The sequence below is a fragment of the Lissotriton helveticus genome, chromosome 7, assembly GCF_964261635.1.
Source record: "Lissotriton helveticus chromosome 7, aLisHel1.1, whole genome shotgun sequence".
NCBI lineage: Eukaryota > Metazoa > Chordata > Amphibia > Caudata > Salamandridae > Lissotriton > Lissotriton helveticus.
In genome coordinates this window covers 635,240,774-635,261,406 of record NC_136068.1, presented here as the reverse complement: position 1 = coordinate 635,261,406, position 20,633 = coordinate 635,240,774, and positions in this window count along the sequence as shown.

Genomic DNA, 20,633 nt, shown 5'->3' with positions numbered 1-20,633 from the left:
GCTCTGCATTAGATTGAATGGGGTACACCTCATATATGTGACAACCAAGTTAAGGTCCCCACTGCTGCACCACAAATGGTATGGGTGAAAACATGTTGGTTAATCCTTTCAGAAAACACATCACAATAGGTGATTTGAACAAGGACTATTGGCCTGGTAAATGTAAAAAGCCTCAAAATAACCTTTAACAGTGGCCACATCAAGTGCTTGCTGGGCTAAAGATAGCACAAAAAGCAATACATCTGACAATTTGGCTTGCTAGAGGTGTAGCTGACTAGAAGCACATCATGCCACAAACTTCTTCCAGTGTCCAGAACACTTTTGGTGGACGCCACCTTGCTGCCAAGCTGGTCTTCACTACCTCGTGAGGGCGTTCAAACGCAGTCAGCTGTCACTGCTCAATCTCCATGAATGAAGGTGTATATTGCTTAAGGTCTGGATGGAGAACCTCGCCCTGCTTCTGTGACAGCCTCCCAAAGTGGCAGCCTGATACAGGGACGAATATTTACGCTCAGGAGTTTTGAGTACCATATTCTCCTTTCCCAATCCGGAGCCACTAAGATGACTTGGACTCAGTCATTACTGACTTAGGAACACTAAACAGGTGAGGTAGGGACGGAAAGACATACAGGAGTCCCAAGCTCCACTCTAATCAGAAAACATCTCTTAGGGAGAGACGCCTAGGGAGGACGCCTACACTAAAGCATATGACACTGTACACTCTTGGTGGTGGAAAAAAGACATAGTCAGGGTTCTCCCCCTTCATGGGAAATGACAGGCCCCACCTCTGAGTGTAATTGGCATTCGTTTCCACAAGGCAATGACAGCTGAGAGTGTCCACCCTGACGTTCAAAGATCCTGCCAAGTGGTTGTCTACCAGAGAGATAGCCTGTGGATTCAATGAGTTCCATAGGAGCAGAACCTGCTTGTACAGGACCCAGATAACCACTCCACACTTTTTTGTCGCAGTATCACATGGCTGTGGTGTTTTCCCTGAGAGGAAGGCCTTTGGAGCAAAGCAAATCGTCCACAACTCTAACAGACTGATGTTGAGCCAGGTCTCTGGCAGTGACTAGAGTCCCCTGATCTTCACCTATCCCACATGACCGCCCCAATTTTTTCTTTGAAAACATATTTTATTTGTCAATTCACATATGTCACGCAGAGCTCTGCACCCATAGAGTCATCTGCCAAATCAAACCAAGTAGAATCATGACAGTAATCGACTTTTACAGGAGCAATCATAAATTACATATGATCATTGAACAATAGTACACCCGTTCCCCAACTCCCACCCTCCCACTTCCCCCCTAAAGATCACACTAAACCCACACTGTCTCATCCGCAATGTACAGAAAAGATCCAAATGTCCAAGTCCAAACACCCACATCCACCCAGCTCCCTCCCTCTCTTCCCTTGCATCGGCCCAAGCGCATCATTCTGGTAACAGAGATTCCTCCGTCGAAGGGGGCTCCAGCCGGAGGCCCGGATGCTCCGCCCATCGCAGCCATATTTTGTAGTTTTTGCGCGGGCACCCCCTGGCCACAAATATAGGTTGCTCCAGACCCATGCAAAAGTCTAGACCATTTTTCCAGGCAGCCAATGAGGGGGCCCTTGTCGCCTTCCATGCCTTAGCAATATCCCGTATAGCCAACGTGAGGAATTAGACACACTAGATGTCGCTTATAGATATTGCCACCCACACCTTCCATGACATGGAGCACCGCAAGCTGCGGCGTGGGTGCAAGCTCCCAGCCCAGGACCTCAGACAGACATGCGAACACCCCCCTCCAGAAACAGTCCAGCGACGTGCAGTGCCATACCGTGTGGATAAACGTACCTTCTGCCTGACTACAGTGGAGACACTCCGGGGACGCACTCATCCCCGCCCGCCACAAGCGAGCCCTAGTATAGTAGACTCTGTGGAGGTATTTAAACTGGACTAGATGGAGCCGTGCTACTATGGCTGCCCCCTGCGGAGCTGCCAGGGCCGCCGTCCAATCCTCCTCCTTAGGCCCACCCACATCAGCCTCCCAGTCCCCCCGGAGCTTCTGAAGTGTGGGGGAGCAGTATGTAACCAAGGATCGATAAATGCGAGAGATCTTCTTGTCTGGCAGATCCCTCATAAAGACTTTTGCTTCGATGGGGCTTAATTTGTGTACCGACTCCAGGCCCCGCAGACTAGGGGACAGTGCGTGACGCAGCTGTAAGTAGCGATAGAATTGTGTCCGGGGCATATGAAAATCCTCCTGCAGATCACGGAATGACTTAAGAGTCGTGTCCCTCAATACGTCCCCCAGAGTGGAGATGCCTACGGCGTCCCATCCCTGAAACCCCGGCAGGGTCCCCAATTGGGGCAGTCGCCCATTGTTCCATAGTGGGGTCTCCAGGGTCAAGAGATTCCACCAGCCCATGTGTCGCAGCGCCTGCTTCCATACCATGAACACTACCCGTGTGGCCTATGGGAGCGTGCTACGGAGCCACGCTGAGAACAGCAGTGTGTGCAGTGAGTGGTTTCCCATTAGGTAGCGTTCCAGTACGTACGCCGGGTTTTCCCTGTTGCCATACCACCACTCGTTGAGGACCAGCAGGTGTGAGGCCTGGTAATAAGAAAGATGGTCCGGAGAGGCCAGACCTCCACAATAGGTGGATAAGAAGCATGTGCGTATGGCCACGCACACCTTTCCCCCTTCCCATAGAAACTGCCCCAGCACAGAGTTCACTAGCCGGAACCATTTAGGCTGGATCGGGTACGGGTGGTTCTGCAGCTGGTATAGAAGTCGGGGGAGTGCCACCATTTTGAAAATGGCCGATCCACCAATTACCTCCCCAATTTATCAAAAATGCATCTGCCATTTTCATCAAATCTGGGTGGGGTAAGAAAAGTGTTCTTCCACCAGTCAAATTATGGTTTAGCAGCCACCACTGAAGATCTTTCACAGTCTTCTTGGAAACGTGGATTGAGGGAGTCCGATAGGTTTCCTTGGTGCTGAGCCCACTGAGACTTCAAATCCTACTGCAAGGCTCTCATGTTCCATCTGGCGTGTTCCACCAGCAGGATGCAGATGGCAAGAAGGCCAAGAAGCCTCAGAGCTGATCTCACTGAAATCCAGGAAAGAGGCTGAAACATCTGGATCATAGCCGGAATGTCCTGGGCTTGTTGAACCAGTGGGAAAGCTCAAAATAGCACTGTATCTAGAACCACTTTGATGAAAGGAAGTTCTGAAAAATAGTTAAATATGATTTTGGTATGTTAATGTAAAACGCCAAAGATGTGAGGAAGTTTGCCTTCACCCGGAGATGGTCTATGACTGATTGCAGAAACCCCGCCTTCAGCAGACAGTTGTCAAGGTAAGGGAAGACTGGTATTCCCAACTTTCAAAAATGTGCAGACTTTAATGAACACAAGAGGGCCATTGGTTAGGCCAAAAGGGTGCGTAGAAAATTGCAAAATACTTGTGTTCCACCTTGAACCACAGGTAGTGACTGCGGGACAGCAGGACGGGGATGTGAAAACAGGTGTCCTGCAAGTTAGCACTACGATCAAGTCACCTGGATGCAGGGCAGATACAACCTGGACTAGCATGATCATCTCGAATTTGTCTATCTTCAGAATTAAGTTGGATACATAGATGGAAAAGGCCTGCTGTCTTGTTTACTTCTTAGTCTGCAGTCTGATGGTATCTTGGCTGCAGGTGTGCCAAACCCCTCCAGAGATGGTGAGCATGTCTGCAAGATAAGCAGGGGTGCTGGTCATGATGGCTTTGTAAATGATGCAGCTGGTTTTGAAGATGGCTAGCAGGGGGAGCCAATGGAGGTGATCATATTTCTTCAGGCCCTGGATGTGCTGCATGTAAGAGCCTTTACCAGTGTGGAGTATGGGAGGCCATAGTGCAGGGCTTTACCACCATTCAGAGGCAGGCATATGAGGACTCGAACAGCAGTTTTGAAGTCGCTTTCTAAAAGAAACTTCGTGACTTTCTTCAGAAAATAGAGCTGGTACCAGGTTGTCTTTGTTTTTTGGGAATGTGTTCCTTGAGGGAGGGTGAGGTTGGTGTCCACAGCTAATCCAGCTGACTTGGCATTCAGTGGAAGTTGGGTTTGAACAAGTCAAGCTTCACGTCATTGAGCCAGTTTTGTATTGTTTCTTCCTTGTTGTTCTTGGCAAATAACAGGAATTCTGTCTTGGCTGGGCTGCTAAAGAAAACATCTACTTTGGTTATCAGAAGGCAAAGGAGGCAGCTTTACAAAAGTTGGAATTTGAAAAGGATCCTATTGAATACAAGACCTAAATGTATCAATATTTTCCTGTATGAGGTGAAATGCCTTTGAACAAATTAACAAATTCAGATTAGAGTTTTTTATTTGTTGGTTGGTTCATAGCTAGATAATATTATTTTCCAGTCACCGGTGACGTTTTAAAAAAAAATTAAATGCTAAACAGATGCAAAGATTATTTTCATGAACATGAATTTAAGGCCAATCACCTGCCAAAAAGAAAATAGCAAGCTTTAAATAATAAGTAGAAGGTATGAATTAAAGTATAACCATCTATTTCTTTCTCTGCAGCAATACCCGATTTCGCCAAGAGGATAGGCTAACTTTCTCCCAGTGGATGACTGAGGATTCAGTGATCATCTTTGGCCGAGCAGCTATGGTAGAAGCAAGCCTGTCATCCTTTTATGCCCTAAAACTCCCTCCATCTCCAAGATGGCAGAAGATATCTTTAGAACTTATGTAATCAAAACCTTCTTCTAGGGGTAATCAAGTTATAATGAAGAATGAAAAACCTCTGGGAATTTTCTATGTGCACTTTATTCTGCTCAAAAGTCTTTTCACATATCCATGCCACCTCTGATCTTGAAACTATACACATTCAAGTGAGGTAGAAATTTGACGTAAACCTCAAATTGTACGCAGACAATATTAAAACTACTTCTAGTTGGATAACAGAGCAGGTAATGTAATTAGGGGTGTGGGAAATTTGCATAATTTGCTTTTGGGTAATTACACAAAAATTCAGCAAAATTACATGTAATTATGTGAACTACAAAACTTGCATTTGTTGCTGTATTTTAGCACAAAATGCTCCCTCGCTTCCACTTTTGACACAAGCATGCATTTGTGCTAAAAGAAACAGTGCAAAAAAAGCACCATGAACAACAGCCGCTTGCGTTCTGTCATTTGTGTTGTTCAGGTGCATTTGCGGTAATTTTTTTATGTGAACGGCGCATATTTATCCAGTGTTACATAATAGCGTAATTTCAGGAATTTCTCACAAAAACAGTAACACAAAAATACCAAAATGATGCTAATTAAACTAGTGTAAACCTAATTATACTCAGGCCTAAATGTAACAGTTACCCAATGCATAGACCCTTTGTTCCAAGGGATGAAGAAAATCTTCCCCTGCTTAAATGGAGCTTTGACCCCCAAGCCTAGCATCCCACCCATAATCTGCACCAAAAGCTGACGATCGTTTTTGACTCACACCTTTCTTTGTCACTCCCCCTTTAAATCAATGCAGTGTTCAAGGTTGCCATTCTGCAGTACTTGATACGCTGAAAATCCTCTCATTGCTACAAACCGAGCATAGGCAGATGGGAGCCTTATTCAGGGCTTCTCTCAACTAAAGTAATATCATCTGCACTGGCCTCCCTAAGAAACTTGCAGCCAGATTCATCAACACAAATTGCGATCGCAATAGCTGCTAAATAGCTATTGTGATCGCAATTCCATGAATCGCAATTCATGAAATAAAACCTGACCGAATTGCGGATTCGCAAAACAAATTTTGCGACTTCGCAAAGAAAATCGTATTATCAAGGTGGAACCCCCTTTGCGAATCGGAAATTGCAACTTCCCAATGATTCTGCGATTTCATTTGCGAAATCGCTAAATAATCGCAAACCAAATGCATGAAATATCGCAATTAGCGAAAAACCTCAAAATCGCAATTTGCGAGGCGCAATTTAAGGAGAACCCAAACCAGGTGGTAACCATGAAGTTAAAAAAAAAAAAAGAAATCCTAACTAGCCACAGGTGCGGGGCTGACCAAACACACTTAAGGAGGCACAGTAGGAGCATGAGGACATTCACAATGCCAGGACTCTACATGGTGGTTAGGTGGCGAAGGCTCCAGGCTGCAGCAAGGAACAGACGCAGGATCCAGGAGCGAATATTCCGCCAGGGGATCACACTACTGGGCCAAACTGAGGAGGAAATCTACTCAAAGTACCGGCTGAATGGGGCAATGATTACAAAGCTCATCCGGGACCTTGACCCCCTGATGCAGCACCCAATGAGGAGGACCAATGCCGTGCCCACCCATGTCCAGGTCTTGTGCAGCTTGCACCTCCTGGCCTCCGGAAGCTTCCAGGGGATAGTTGCCCTTGCAGGGGGGATCTCCCAGAGCACCATGTCCCGCTGCCTAAGGAGTTTCCTGGAGGCCATGCTGACCCTGCTACACCATTACATTAAATTCACAACCACCCAACAGGACTTGAATCAAACCAAGCTACAATTTTACAACATTGCGCAATTCCCCCATGTAATTGGATGCATTGACTGTACCCACATCCACATCTGCCCACCTGCAGAGACAGAATACATGTACCGGAACCGCAAGTCCTACCACTCACTGAACATCCAGATGGTGTGCAACGCCAAGACAATCATCATCGACATAGTGACACAATACCCAGGGAGCACGCATGACTCCTTCATATTCCGGCACAGCGGCATGCACACACGACTGGCCAGGGGAGACTATGGCGAAGGACACCTGCTAGGTAAGTACACATGCCAACAAACAGTACATCGAGACCATGTGCTGCGCATGACAGGCACTCACCCTCTGCTCCTTTCATTCAGGTGACAGCGCATACGGCCTCCGTGAGTACCTCCTCACCCCATACCTCAACCCTGCCACGCCACAGCAACGGCGTTACAATGCTGCACACATTCGCACTAGAAATTGTATTGAGCGGACATTTGGGCTTTTAAAGAGCAGATTCCGCATTCTACACAAGACTGGTGGGGCCATCAAATACCAGCCTGAGGTCTGCTGCCGCATCGTGGCCGTGTGTGCAATACTCCACAACATTGCTACCAAGCGGAGGATACCTGTGGATATCTCTGGCAGTGAGTCGGAAGGGGACAACCACCCACCTGCACATGTGCATCATGCACGCGGGGAGAATCCTGCTGAAGGACACAGGCGCCGCAACCATATCACAATGAACTGTTTCTAGTGCACCCATTCCCCTCACACAACACTGCACTCATGCATGACAAATGTAATAATGACATGAGTCCGATTTACTTGTGACCATAAATTCTTATTGTTTTTTCACAATAATGGGTACTACAATTTTTGTAAATATTACATGCGAACTGTATTCCCTCATACAGCCCCATGATAGGGTAGAGGGCGTGCTTGTGTAATCAGCATGGCCCTGCTGGTAGAGTTCAAAGTGTCACTGGCGCCTCCGGCCGGACGCACCCGCTCGCCTCTCCACGTCCTCCACGACACTATTGGCCCGTGATGCTGCAGTGGGCCTGGTGCTGCGGCGGCGTTCCGTACCAGCGGCAAGGACAGGCTGCTGTGACTGGAAGTGCCCTCGCTGGCATCATCCCCCCCACTTGCTTGGCCATGGCCAGACGCCTGTAGACTCTGCACAGCTGTTGTCACATGTTCAAGGGCCCTGGCGACGTCCTGGCAGCATTGGACCATCTGCATCTGCATCGCAAGGGAGCGGCGCGAATGTTGGGAGGTGGAATTTCCTATGATGTGGTTAGACCTAGTGCAGGCTGACAGACGGGTCAGCAGCTGGCGGTGGCGGCGGCGGGTGATATCCTGCTGGGACACCAGGATCTGGCTGTTGTCACGGACAGCTGCGTTCATGACCTGCATGCTTTCTGTGAGCTGCCCCACATTTCGCGCGGTCTTATTCAGCTGCAGGTGGATGGCTGCCAAGTGCTGTGCCTGCTTCTGGTGTACTGCAAGCATCCGGCGTTCTATGGCCAGCCCAGGATCCCGGACATGTACCCCCCTGCCAGCGCGTGTTGAGATGTCCCGCTGCTGCCTCATCAGTCCGCTGGACTGGGATCGCACAGTAGCTGTGCGCCGTGTCTGCCTCCTGGGTGCTGGTGGTGTGGCCTGTACCACTGCCATGGGTGTCACTTGGGGTGGTTGCTGGGCACCTGTGGCTGCAGGGGTGGCCCTGTACACATGGGGAGGTGGTGGTACTGCTGCTGCTGGCTGAGATGGTCCGGGTCGTGGGGCAGGATGGCCCTCACCTTCGGTGTCCTCAGGGTTCTCCTCTATGTGTAGGGCCTCACTGTCGGTGCTGGGTTGTTCAGACGCACCTGTGATGTAAATGGGTGCATGATTAATGATATGTATCTTGCACATGGGATGTTGCTACATGCATGCAGGCTTGCATTCCCTGACTGGCTTAAGGAATAACTTTCACTTGACAGGTCTGGCTGTGTGGGGCTATCCGGGAATTGTGGTCACACTACAAGTACCACAATGCAATAGGGCATTTCAGGTGTGCATGGCCTGCATTACTGGGGTTATCAAATAGCTAGCTCTGGAGTCATGGGCATTGTTAGGTGACGGGGTCGCAGTCGCATGGCACTTACCTTGAAATTGTTGGGTGAGTCGGGAGGAGTCCAGCCGGGTGACCCCCACGCAGGCTGCAGGATTTAGGGTGTCCTCCACAAGGTCTTCCAGTGGAGTGTTGGGTGCAACAGTGGGGTCTCCTCCTCCGGTGGCAAGTCGCTCCCCCAGCCTCTCAGCGATGCGTTCTTTGCCACGCCCTCTCAGGTCCTACCACCTCTTTTTTTGTTCATCGATGGAGCGCTGGGTCACTCCGACTGAGTTCACCTTTGCGCGGATGCGCAGCCAGATGCGCCTCTTGTCCGCCTCAGGCACCCTCCGGGACTCCTTTCCAAAAAGGCGATCATGGTCCTTAGAGACTCCCTCAATGAGGTACTCCAGTTCCTGCTCTGAGAATTTGATTTTCCTCTTTCTTCCTGGTGCACTGCTCCCTGCTGCTTCCTGGGACATTTTCAGTTGTTCTTTGTGTCCTGGTGTGGTGCTGCAGGTAGTCTGTTGTGGAGCTCTGGCCAGTGCTGCTTCCACTTTCAGGCTCAGTGATCAGATGTCATCATTGTGCTCGAAATGTGACTTCCTGTTTTTGCGATCTCGCAATTAGCGAGAACGCAATTTGCGATTTCGGTAATTGCGAGTTTGCAATTTCCACATGGAAAACGGCCGATTCTGCGATTTTTATGCGATTTAGCGAAAATCGCAATCGGCAATTGCGGCCGATTGCGGTTCGCTTTTTTTAATCGCTTTTCTTGATGCATTCCATTCTGTGAATTCTAAATTGCGATTTGGTATTTTTCGCTATTTAGAATTCGCAGAATATGGGCTTGATGCATCTGGGGGTAAGCATCTAAACATTCAGAACTAAGCATCCAGGCTGTGCCTAAACCTACCCTCAAAGCTCTCCACTGACTCCTATTTGATGTTAGTCCAAGGTCCTCTTCATCACCAGTGCCGGATTAAATAAACCCTCTGGAGACCCCTAAGCAGTTGAAATTTCGGGGCTCGCAAACAATTTAAGAAAGCTTGATTATAATTTTCTTTCCAGATCAAATCAATATTATTTTGATCTGTTGTCGTGGGCCCCTAAAAGAAGTAGGGCCCCTAGACCAGTGCCTACTTTGTCTATTTGTTAATCTGGAACTGTAGCTTTGTAGTAATCAAAAGGCAACAGGCAGCAGCATTTGAAATGCTAGACTTACAGTTTATTTTTTTACAAACACTGGAAAGGCTAAGCGTTATAATCAAGTCCACAGAAATTTTTTCCAATTAATCTGTGACGCTGGTATAGTGCTCCTGAGACTCTTGAATCTATTGACCCTCTTGAGGAATATGGATTCATTGGTTCTAATTTATATCCAAGTTCTACATTGCTATCTGGCTCAGAACTCGTTTTAGTCTCTTGATTCACAGTTCAAGATGATAGCAATGTCCATCTGTGTGTTTCACCCTCTTAATTAGTGAGTGTCGTGCCGAAATTTCTCTGATATCTTGATCAGCTGTACAGGGCGGTGACCCGCCTGTTTGAGTTGAGAGACACACCTCCATCACAAGCTCAAACTCGGTCTGTTTCTCAGGTGTCAGCAGGGTGCAGTCTGTTGGAGACACTTCATTGTGTCTTTCCGGCTGCTTTGACGGGAGTATCGCTTCCTGTGATGCGGCTGTCAATGGCTCCGCTAGAGGTCGGCTGTTCGTATTCTTTTGTAGTTCTTGTTTGAGCGGCAATTGATCGCCTGCACGTGTGTCCATTGTTTTAGTTTTCTTCCGAGCGCCTGCCTGCACTTCTATGTCTCGTTGTTTTATTCGGTCAAGGACAACACTGTCCTCCTGTCCTTGAACGGGCATCTCAGACAACACAGATGCACGTTTTTCTTCTGACTGATGATGATGACCTCTCTTCCCCCACGTGTTGGCCCCTCTGGGTATGATGACTGGTTGGTCCTTTTCCGCCCAGCGGGTACAGTCACTTGCATCTGTGCTTCTTCTGTGTCCTTTTTGCGTAAGCCTTGCTGACCCCTTCAGTGGTGACGGTGTGCTCTTCACGTCATGGTGTTCCTGGGGGTGACATGGCATGTTGTCTTGTGGGGAGTACGGACATTGCAGGTTGTTGGCCTGAGGTGTGTTGCTTTGGACAAGGAAGGCGGCCTTTGCTTCCACTGTATTTCCAAGTGGTGGACACCGTGACCGTTGTCGGTACCAGGGCTCTGTTGTATTAATTGATTGTCCGGCCATGCTTTCTGAGTCGGTCGACGACGCACACCTGGAGTCGACGCTGTCGAGGGGACGCTCCTCTGGGTGCATCTTTTGAAGTGTCTTTTGAGTTATTGCTATGGCGGGGCTGCTTGCTAGCCACGTATGTGCTTCCTTGGTTTGGTCTTGGAGTATTTGACTCTTCTCTGTCTGGGGATGACGTGGCTTATCCCCTCGCCGGTGTTTGGTCCTTTCTTCATAATTGTTGGTCCTTTCTTCATAATTGTTGAGTCGACTGTCGTCGGTCTCCTCTGTGCAGTCTGTGTCTTTGCTTGATGGTTCTCTGGAGTAGTATGTTGGTTTCCGAATATGACGTGACTTGTCCCCTTGCCGGTGTTTGTAATTATCGTTAAGACCATTGAGTAGACTGTCTTCGGCCTCCTCTGTGTGGTCTGTGTCACTGCTTGATATGTCTCCAGAGTAGTGTGGTGAGTGACTTCTCGGCGTTATGTCAAACCGGTTGTCACGATTCCTGGTTATCCCCGTCTTTCGTACACCCTTATCTATTGTCCTTTGTGTTGGTGACTCAGGGGGTTCCCTGTCACTTTGTCTTTCGTGATGTCTTACTTTTAGTCCGCTTTCGCCCTCCCTCTCTCGGGTCTTGTTTGACTCCTGGGCTTTCCTCGTGGACATGGGGAGTGTCTCCTTTCTTCTCTTTTTGATTCCTGCTTCCCTGACACTTTGTCTCTCATGGTATCTTGCTTCTAGTCCGCTTTCGCCCTCCCTCTCTCGGGTCTTGTTTGACTCCTGGGCTTTCTTCGTGGACATGGGGAGTGACTCCTTTCTTCTCTTTTTGATTCCTGCTTCCCTGTCACTTTGTCTCTCACGGTATCTTGCTTCTAGTCCGCTTTCGCTCTCCCTCTCTCGGGTTTTGTTTGACTCCTGAGCTTTCCTCGCGGACATGGGGAATGTCTCCTTTCTTCTCCTTTTGTTTCCTGCTTCTTGATGGAATTCTTTGGGCGCTTCCCTCGCTGTGACCCGCTCTCCAATTTCAGCTCTCCTGATGATCTCTTCTAGCGAGAACCGCCCTTGAATGATCTTGCGCTTGGTATCGGGTTTTGAACAGCCTTCAATCACCCGCAGTCGGATTGCATCTTCATTTGTGAAGGTGTCGAAGTGGCAACATGTCACTAGACGTTGCAGTCGGGTAATAAAGTTTGGTAAGGGTTCTAATGGTTCCTGCCGTGCTGCGTTAAAAGCAATGCGTGCATGATCCACGTCTTCCTTCGTGTAAAAATGAGCGAGCAGCGTCTCTCTGAGTCCCCTATATGTCTCTGTGTCCTTTGCTAGAAATGTTTTGATTAAACGTCGGCCTTCGTGACCCACCAGCTGAAGCAGTAGCAGTTGACGTCTGCTATCCCTCCACTCACCGATCGTTGTGAGGTATTCGTCCACCGACTCCAGCCACTTGGACCATTCAGGACCTAAACAGTGAGCATTGGTCTGTGCCACTGGAGGAGGTACTCCAATGCAGGGATTGGGTTTATGCGTGTCTTTCCACATAGGCATGATGGTGTAGTACACAGGCTTCAGGTGGACAGACTTGATGTCTTGAGATCAGCTTGGTCGTCACTTGGTCGTTTGTGTTTACTTGCACTGGTCGTGTGCTCTCATTAGAGTTTGTTCTCTTGTATTTGCCAATGCATGTCGTGGTTTCCTCTAGTCTTCACCACTGATTGTTTCCTGCGGACGCGTATGCTTGTTCACTCTACTGTCGTTTTTACTTGTGCTTGTTTCCTTATTCTATCTCTTGTGTCTACGCAGTCTTATTTTCTACTTGTTTGTCGTGCATCCAATCAATGCTTGTCGCGTGTGTGTCAGTCTTATTTCGTCACTTGCATCTTGCTTATTTCCTTCTTGCACTGGCCTGTGCTTGTTTCTTTGTTAGGCTTCTTGCCTTTGCTTATGTTTTTCTGTTGTATGTTCTCACACTTGTTGGCAGATTCCACAACTGCCTGACTCTAAGATGGCTGACACATGCAGTCTAATGGGGCCTATGGCTGGCGCCTGACTCGAAGATGGCCGCCGCTCGAGACAGATTCTGCTTGTGTTTGCTCGAGATTTCTTCGTGGAAGTGCTGAGTTTAAGTCTCTGATTTATTTATTATTTAATTTCTTTAGAGCAGCGCTGATCCACAGGCGGGACGACATGAACTCCCTTGTTTTGTAACCAGTTTATTAATTTGTTTGGACAGCGCCTGACCCTAAAATGGCCGCCATTAAAGGTGTGTGTGGTCTGTGTTATGCACTGGCGCCTGACCCCAACATGGCCGCCACTCGAGACATTAAGTCTTGGACTCCCCTCGTGTTGGCTGGGGCTTGTATGTAGATATGGCTGGGCGCGCTGGGCAGTTTGCAGGGTTTAGACTCACCCTTGTATATTTTCCTTTTGTGTTCGGTCGGCCTCTTCGCCTCTCCTTTGAAGTCTGCTGCTTTCTGGCGCCGCGGCGCTGAGAGGAGCCGACCGCTCGACTCTAGGGGTTGCCTGGTAACAGCGCTCGTTTGCCCGCGCTCGTTACCCGCAGCCAGCGTCTTTCTCGGCAGGCGGGGACGGGGTCCGGACGCACACGGAGCAGCGCTCCGACTCTCCGCAGGCACACGCAGTGGCAGCGCCCGGTACACGCGCTTGCCCTTCTCGCGGCAGACAGTGTCTGTCCACACACAGAGTAGCGCTCTGGCATACGCTCTCTGATTTTCCGGCGGACAGCTGGAGGCACCTTGACTTTCGCGCTCTTTCTCCGCGCGGCAGGATTGGTGCTGCAGGGCTCGGTGGTCGGCCACACAGGATGGCTGAGCGATGGGGCAGTTCCCTTCTTTTCTCCAGTTATTGGTCATTTAAGAAAGGCAGCATTCAGGCGCGGCGTGTGGGGCATTTCATCTTCGTGCTCCTCACGCGTCGCGCTGACACAGGCTGCAGGCTCTCTGTTTCCTTGGCCGTCTACGGGCGGCAGGGGTCTTAGGCAGTGTGGGGCTTCAGTTGCCATCCCACCCTCGTCGCCATTGTCGTGCCTTCCCCTCACTCATTACAGGAGCCGGAGAGTATGGTTCCATACATCTTTATTCATCCATGCTTTGTTCATGACTGCCCCTCGATCTCCTGTCCCTCCCATTCCTGTTCCTGGTTCCTCCCATTCCTGTTCCGCCCCTCAACTACTAGACTGCCTCACGACATGACAGTGAGCTCTAATCCAAGTTTCTGAAAGAAACCCCGCTACAGACTCCAACTCCAACGTCATCTGTCACACTGATCGTGGATTTAAATCTACATATCAACACTCACAGCTCAAGATCACTTTACATTTCACTTTACTTTCTTCCTCTCTTCCAGGTGAATGTTCATGTTGTAACATATAACACCACTTCAATGTTTTGTTTAAACAGGTAGGGGGGCTGATCTATAATCTTTTGATGACGGCAGGTCAGGAATGGTCAAATCTATCAGATATAGCGCATTGCAGTCCTTTACCTTGCGCTGGCGCACAAATGGCTGCCGTGCCCCAACTCAGGAACACTTGCGCCATGGTGCAAGGGTGTCTGCGTTGTATAGATGAATGTTTTTGCACAGCAAAGGACACCCTCCAGCACAAAAACCATCAATGGAGGAAATTTCCTCTTTCTATGCATACTGCTGAATACAGAACACAATGAAAGAGGAAAAAACAAGGAGAAATAATGTTATTACTACGCGTTGCACTCCCCTAGCCACCCCTGGGGAGGCCTAGACTTTTGACGCATTCCCAGATTTACGAAATCTTGTAAATCTGAGAATGTGTCAAATGCCATGGGTGTTATGTTGGAACACCAACTGTAATGCCCATCGCACACCACACTATTGCAGGGTAAGGCAACGCAGCAACTTGGGTTGCATTGCCTCAGTCCATATCAGCAAGGCCATAAAAACCCATGCAGGGTGGGTTTATGTGGCCTTGTAGATATGGCCCTGCAGTATGCGCCATCGCACCTTCACTAAAAGTAACGTTCTCACAGTGCAGGGGCCTTGTAAATGAGGCTCCGGGTTTCAGACTCTCTGCAAACTAACGGTTCATATCTTCTACTAGACCATTGCAAACTACTTTTTTTGTATCATCTCTCCATAAGAGGAAGAGAAATTTAAAGGAAGACCTGATTAGACTGTATAATGGTACCCACAAAAGGAAGTTCAGTCAGAAAAGTATTTAAACTATCTTAGTACTTAATTTGAAAAAAAAAGAAGTGCCAGGGCCCTCGTTAGGAGGCCCCTGTAGCTTGCACCACACATTGCCCCTGCCAGCACTGTCAATGGCAGTACCAAAACAATTACTTATCATCACACTCTGTAACAATTCATCCTACTTTAGGCCTCCAAAGCTCTAAAAAAGGCTTGGGCGGCAGTCAATAGTCATTTTTAACAGAGCCATCATGTAGCAGACTGGTACAAGCCCCTGTGTTGACAATTAAGTGCCGGTGCTGAGCACAGGACACCACTGGCTCAAATTAGGCATTGGACTATACACAAATCCTGGCACATCATGCAAATAGGTCTGATTAAATGGAAAGTTACAGTCAGTGCCCAATGTTTACATCCTGATGTGAGTAGGGCAAATCCTTAGGAAATGTCTATATACTTCCCTCCTCACTGGTTCTTGAGACACTTCTCTAGGCTCATTCCGGTGCCTTTCATCTGGCATTGACAGAGTACACAACTCTCCTCCTTTGGAAGAAACTTTAATGATGTTTCCTCAGGTTTCAGGTGTAACTGTCTTCCATGAAGGGCCGATTCCTCAACCCCCCTTCCATTACTGAACTTAAGAGGCTGGTTGCTGAAAAAGAATAATTTACATACATTTGGGCATATCTGACAAAAACGTAGCCATTGTGCGGAATTCTAAGACAGTCAGTAATAATACAAAAGTCTACAAGTTTGCCACTGCTTCTATTAGAGAAAAGTAAACTGTGGGTACGCAACTATACGTGATCTTTGATTTTTATCGCATATTTGGATAGTACAATTGTCAGCAATGGCCTTCTCACAAGTTACTAGCAGAATATGGCTCCATTTTTGCTTCTCCAACAGAATTCATCACCAAGAACCAGCTTAAAAATCTGATCTATTTCCAGGGACTTTTCCCTGTCTGAAACACATCTCTCTATTTAAAAATCTTGGACAGAGGGAACTGCCAAGGTGCATACTTTCAAACAAGGCACCAATGCCTTCCTGGTCCGCACAAATGAGACAAGCCAAGAGCACTTGCCAACCTTTACTAGTCAGCAATCGCAGTTTAGCATATGGACTGTCTTCAAATCCTTAAAATTACAATAAAAGAAAACACACAGAATTACTGTGCCGAGCTATAAACCTTCACATATTCAACTTTAAAGTATAGCATTAGCTAGCTGTGGGAATGCAGAAGGTTTTTATCAAAACTTTGACTATATAGATGATGGATCTTTTCTAAATCAGGACGTTGAACATAGGACTGATGCTGTGCAATATTGGTTTAAAAAAAAACTCGAAAAAAAGGTCTGGTCGCATCCGCGTTCACATGCATGCATACCCATGTATGCAAACTAGTGTAAACCGGTTCTGAAACTCTTTTTCATTGATCCAGTTTCCCAAAATGTTCACCTTGACTGGCATTCAACATCTGTTTCCAAAATGCCTCCATAAGTATCCACTTCCTATCATGAGGGGCCACAGGCAACAAGTTTGTGTTCTTCTTAGGAGTGGAGCCTGAATCACTAGGTGTGGGATGCTCTGTGAGGAAGGCAGGGTCACGTGAGACAAGTCTATGGTGTATAGCAACTTGCCTATTTACTGTGGGGCATGGACAAGGTTGGGCCCAAGTGCCCATAATGCAACAACAGGCACATGCCGTGTGAGGCATTGAGACACGCCCAGAGGGCGGGAATTATGTAATAAAGCAGGTGTTCCAAATCTTCGGCTGCCGTGTTGTAGTATGCTGCTTGGCACGTGAGCAAGGGGAAACCCGAAACGCGTAGAGCCGCGTATTCTGATGCCAGTTACAAGCTGTTTCCAGTGGAAGCCTCGCTGTTTTGAAGTGTATCCTCCGAGGGGGCCTCCTCAAATTGGGAAACCTTTTGTATGATTATGTTAAGCGGCCTGTCCAGGTCGCCAGGAAGGCCCGCCGCATGTTTGTGGATCCAGGTAACGGACTGCTGTTTACCAGAGTGGATCGTGGGATTTCAACACGTAGGGGTGACTTAATCCTACGGAACCAAGTTTTTAACTGCACATCGTCCCACTGTGGATTTTAATTGCACAAACTTCGAACATTGGCACCACCCACTGGGGTAACAACAAAAGATTTGACTGCTAAGACCATAATGCAACAACAGGCACATGCCGTGTGAGGCATTGAGACACGTCCAGAGGGCAGGAATGATGTAATAAAGCAGGTGTTCCAAATCTTCGGCTGCCGTGTTGGAGTATGCTGCTTGGCTCGTGAGCAAGGGGAAACCCGAAACGCGTAGAGCCGCGTATTCTGATGCCAGTTACAAGCTGTTTCCAGTGGAACCCTCGCTGTTTTGAAGTGTATCCTGCGAGGGGGCCTCCTCAAATTGGGCAACCTTTTGTGTGATTATATACACATACATATATATAAATGCATATGCATATATATGCATATATATATGTGTATATGTGTGCGTGTAGAGAGAGGTAGAGAGGTAGAGGTGTAGAGGTAGAGAGGTAGAGGTAGAGATGTAGAGGTAGAGAGGTAGAGACTAGTAGAGAGAGAAGTAGAGAGAGGTAGAGAGTAGAGAGTGAGTAGTAGAGAGTAGTAGAGAGCAGTAGAGAGAGTAGCAGAGAGTGGGTAGTAGAGAGTAGTAGAGTGAATAGTAGAGTGAGTAGTAGAGAGTAGTAGAGAGTGTGTAGTAGAGAGTGAGTAGTAGAGAGTAGTAGAGAGTAAGTAGTAGAGTGAGTAGTAGAGAGTAGTAAAGAATGAAGTAGTAGAGAGTGAGTAGTAGAGAGTGAGTAGTAGAGAGTGAGTAGCAGAGAGAGAGAATAGTAGAGAGTAGTAGAGAGTGAGTAGTAGAGTGAGTAGTAGAGAGTAGTAGAGAGAGTAGTAGAGAGTGAGTAGTAGAGAGTAGTAGAGAGTGAGTAGTATAGTGAGTAGTAGAGAGTGAGTAGTAGAGAGTAGTAGAGAGAGAGTAGTAGAGAGTGAGTAGTAGAGAGTAGTAGAGAGTGAGAAGTAGAGAGTGAGTAGTAGAGAGTAGTAGAGAGTGAGTAGTAAAGAGTGAGTAGTAGAGAGAGAGTAGTAGAGAGTGAGTAGTAGAGAGTAGAGAGTAGTAGAGAGTGAGTAGTAGAGAGTAGTAGATAGTGTATAGTAGGGAGTGAGTAGTAGAGAGAGAGTAGTAGAGAGTAGTAGAGAATGAGTAGTAGAGAGTGAGTATTAGAGAGTAGTGGAGTAGGAGAGAGTAAGTAGTAGAGAGTAGTGGAGAATATTCCAGATTTTGGCACAGCACCACTTGCACAATAAGTCCAATCAAATCACATCACTTAGAGTCCTTATTGAAGCGCTGAATCTTGGTGTATATTCAAATGCTTTTATTTTCCTTACGTTTATGTACCACAGCCAGCCGATACGTTTCGTTCTGTACAACAGAACTTCTTCAGGGCGTTCTTATTTCCTTCAAGTTATGTCGGTATCATGTTGTCATATAACTAGATATTTCTTCCAAATGTTAGACGAGACGTAAGTACATTCTTATTCAAAGTGACTAGGTATCAATTTTACCCACACAATTCGGGCAGACTTGAGTAATTTATAGCATCCTCAAAGTCAGTCTTTCAAAAATTCCAAAGTATAGGACATGATAATCCAAATCCAAATGTTTCTCAAGAAAAGTCATTTTCAATCGTTCGGAATATCGGCGTTTGGGCAGATATGACCCAGGGACCCCCAGTATGCAAGGGGAATTAGTCCCCCCTCTGCAAACGCGCCAGTGGCCTGCATTGCAGAGAGGTGTAAAAAGGGGCATAGCCTCATTACACCTCTGTGCAATGCAGCCCCCTGGCGCATACTGGAGGTTCCAGGTGGGCTAGTTGGCCCCCAGGGACCCCTAGTATGCAAGGGGAATTAGTTCCCCCTCTTCAAACATGCACAGGGGCTGAGTTGCACAGAGGTGTAAAAAGGGTGTGGCCTCATTACACCTCTCTGCAATGCAGCCCCCTGGCGCATACTGGAGGCTCCTGGTGGGCTAGTTGGCCCCCAGGAACCCCCAGTATGCAAGGGGAATTAGTTCCCCCTCTGCAAACGTGGCAGGGGGCTGTGTTGCAGAGCGGTGTAACAAGGGGCATAGCCTCATTACACCTCTGCAATGCAGCCCCCTGGCGCAATCTGGAGGTTCCAGGTGGGCTAGTTGGCCCCCAGGGGCCCCCAGTATGCAAGGGGAATTAGTTCCCCCTCTTCAAACATGCACGGGGGCTGCGTTGCAGAGAGGTGTAAAAAGGGGCGTGGCTTCATTACACCTCTCTGCAAAAAATGTGGGAGAGGTGTGGCGCCGCGGCCAGGGCGACTGACGCTGGAATCTGGGGATCAGGGTTCGATCCCCGGCTCCGGCGGCAGGTTAGCCCAGCACCATGTGACTCTGGGCAATAGCTCGCTTAATCTTCCCGACGGCCCCCAGCGCCTAGAGACCCTTACGGGTGATTGTGCGCTTTACAAATGTGGATTATTATTATTATTAGTGCAGTCCCCTGGCGCATACAGGAGATTCCTGGTGGGCTTTCAGGTCTTATATAGTTAGGAATTAGCATTAAAAAAAAACCTTTGAAATTCACTGAAAAAAACATAGGTTTCAGGCCTTATATAGTTAGGAATTAGCATTTAAAAAACCTTGCAAATTCACTGAAAAAACCATAGGTTTCAGGCCTTATATAGTTAGGAATTAGCATTTAAAAAACCTTTGAAATTCACTGAAAAACCCATAGGTTTCAGGCCTTATATAGTTAGGAATTAGCATTTAAAAAACCTTTAGAATTCACTCAAAAAACTATACGTTTTAGGGGTGTTATAGTTAGCTGGACATTTCACTCATACAAAACCATTGAAATTGCTCCTATATAGTTAGTTGTACTAATTATATTTCGCGCACCCGCAATCCACTGCTGATGATGTCACATATTACATCATTCATGACATGGTCAGTGACATCACTGATGACATCTCAAATGACATCACTGATGACATCATCCACGTGACAATCACATACACCTTTTCATACACTAGTAAAATCTTTCATCACTCTTTGTAAAATACAGAGTATCATATTTGAATCCATTGTTACAGCAATACAAGTATCTAAAAACCCACTCAGTGATTCATAGATGTATACACACATCTAATCACTTACCTGTAGATTCACTCATACATGCTGTCAATGAACAATAGAACACTATCAAAAGTACTTATACACCTAAATCGACATTACACACCAGCACACATCCTATTCACATATGAAGTCATCCTACTCACTTATGCAAACAATGGATCATACTTACATATTTACTTAGCTACACACTTATACAAACACAACTTCATCTATTCATTTAGATAGTAAGTCATACTTAGTACATTATAAAATCATTATTACAAGTATAAAGTTATCACACAATCATTGAGTCTTATGTATACTTATTTATATACAACAACTGACACATACACTGCCTTTCATTTTTCTAGTTTGTTGGACATGTACCATTGAGAAATATATTTGCTCATCACCACACCCATAAAGATATTCACTCACCCAAACAACTGTTAGAA